Genomic DNA, 2,500 nt, shown 5'->3' on the forward strand with positions numbered 1-2,500 from the left:
CCCACGCCGGACCCCGGGGGTGTCCGCGCCGGGCAGTCTTCCCGGTCTACCGGGGCCCCGGCCGGATCAGCCTTTCTGTTTCCCCCGCCACGATGGATGCACGGGATCCCGGCTCCGGGTCCGCGGGCCTCGGTCGGGGACCTCCGCCGTCGCCTCGGTGCCCCCGCCGGACCCCGGGGGTGCCCGCGACGGGCAGTCGTCCCGGTCTACCGGGGCCCCGGCCGGATCAGCCTTTCTGTTTCCCCCGCCACGATGGATGCACGGGATCCCGGCTCCGGCGCCGCGGGCCTCGGTCGGGGACCTCCGCCTTCGCCTCGGTGCCCACGCCGGACCCCGGGGGTGTCCGCGCCGGGCAGTCTTCCCGGTCTACCGGGGCCCCGGCCGGATCAGCCTTTCTGTTTCCCCCGCCACGATGGATGCACGGGATCCCGGCTCCGGGTCCGCGGGCCTCGGTCGGGGACCTCCGCCGTCGCCTCGGTGCCCCCGCCGGACCCCGGGGGTGCCCGCGACGGGCAGTCGTCCCGGTCTACCGGGGCCCCGGCCGGATCAGCCTTTCTGTTTCCCACGCCACGATGGATGCACGGGATCCCGGCTCCGGCGCCGCGGACCTCGGTCGGGGACCTCCGCCTTCGCCTCGGTGCCCACGCCGGACCCCGGGGGTGTCCGCGCCGGGCAGTCTTCCCGGTCTACCGGGGCCCCGGCCGGATCAGCCTTTCTGTTTCCCCCGCCACGATGGATGCACGGGATCCCGGCTCCGGGTCCGCGGGCCTCGGTCGGGGACCTCCGCCGTCGCCTCGGTGCCCCCGCCGGACCCCGGGGGTGCCCGCGACGGGCAGTCGTCCCGGTCTACCGGGGCCCCGGCCGGATCAGCCTTTCTGTTTCCCCCGCCACGATGGATGCACGGGATCCCGGCTCCGGCGCCGCGGGCCTCGGTCGGGGACCTCCGCCTTCGCCTCGGTGCCCACGCCGGACCCCGGGGGTGTCCGCGCCGGGCAGTCTTCCCGGTCTACCGGGGCCCCGGCCGGATCAGCCTTTCTGTTTCCCCCGCCACGATGGATGCACGGGATCCCGGCTCCGGGTCCGCGGGCCTCGGTCGGGGACCTCCGCCGTCGCCTCGGTGCCCCCGCCGGACCCCGGGGGTGCCCGCGACGGGCAGTCGTCCCGGTCTACCGGGGCCCCGGCCGGATCAGCCTTTCTGTTTCCCACGCCACGATGGATGCACGGGATCCCGGCTCCGGCGCCGCGGACCTCGGTCGGGGACCTCCGCCTTCGCCTCGGTGCCCACGCCGGACCCCGGGGGTGTCCGCGCCGGGCAGTCTTCCCGGTCTACCGGGGCCCCGGCCGGATCAGCCTTTCTGTTTCCCCCGCCACGATGGATGCACGGGATCCCGGCTCCGGGTCCGCGGGCCTCGGTCGGGGACCTCCGCCGTCGCCTCGGTGCCCCCGCCGGACCCCGGGGGTGCCCGCGACGGGCAGTCGTCCCGGTCTACCGGGGCCCCGGCCGGATCAGCCTTTCTGTTTCCCCCGCCACGATGGATGCACGGGATCCCGGCTCCGGCGCCGCGGGCCTCGGTCGGGGACCTCCGCCGTCGCCTCGGTGCCCACGCCGGACCCCGGGGGTGTCCGCGCCGGGCAGTCTTCCCGGTCTACCGGGGCCCCGGCCGGATCAGCCTTTCTGTTTCCCCCGCCACGATGGATGCACGGGATCCCGGCTCCGGGTCCGCGGGCCTCGGTCGGGGACCTCCGCCGTCGCCTCGGTGCCCACGCCGGACCCCTGGGGTGCCCGAGACGGGGAGAGGGCCGGGTCTACCGGGACGGCCTCGGGCGGGTCCGGCTTACCGGGGCCCCGGCCGGATCAGCCTTTCTGTTTCCCCCGCCACGATGGATGCACGGGATCCCGGCTCCGGCGCCGCGGGCCTCGGTCGGGGACCTCCGCCGTCCCCTCGGTGCCCACGCCGGCCCCCGGGGGTGTCCGCGCCGGGCAGTCGTCCCGGTCTACCGGGACGGCCTCGGGCGGGTCCGGTTTACCCGGGCCTCGGCCGGCCTAGAGTGTTTCTGTTTCCCCGCCTTGATGGATGTACGGGATCCCGGCGCGGGGGCCCCGGGCCTCGGTCGGGGACCTCCGCCGTCGCCTCGGTGCCCGCGCCGGGGCCCTGGGGTGTCCGTGACGGGCAGCCGTCCCGGTCTACCGGGACGCTCGGGCGGGACCGGTTTACCCGGGCCTCGGCCGGACCGGAGTGTTTCCGTTTTCTGCTTCCCTGCCAGGATGGCTGCGAGGGGTTGATTGAAAGAGCTGGTTTGACGTGAAAAGCTTGACTTCAAGTGAAAAGTTTGTTACAATTTCTGCCATCTTCCTTCCTCCAAAGTTTTGGGTGTAGTTTTCCCAGAGGAACCTCTCGTAGGCCTTTCATTTCTCATCTTAACTTCCCTCATTTATTCCATATTTTCCTTCCTCTTGCCGAATGGCCGAATCCAGTCCATTTCTAGTCAAGGAAATTAT

This window comes from Pituophis catenifer, unplaced genomic scaffold (genome assembly GCF_029215685.1).
Source record: "Pituophis catenifer annectens isolate HBS135680 unplaced genomic scaffold, rPitCat1.0.hap2 SCAF_405, whole genome shotgun sequence".
Taxonomy (NCBI): Eukaryota; Metazoa; Chordata; class Lepidosauria; order Squamata; family Colubridae; genus Pituophis; species Pituophis catenifer.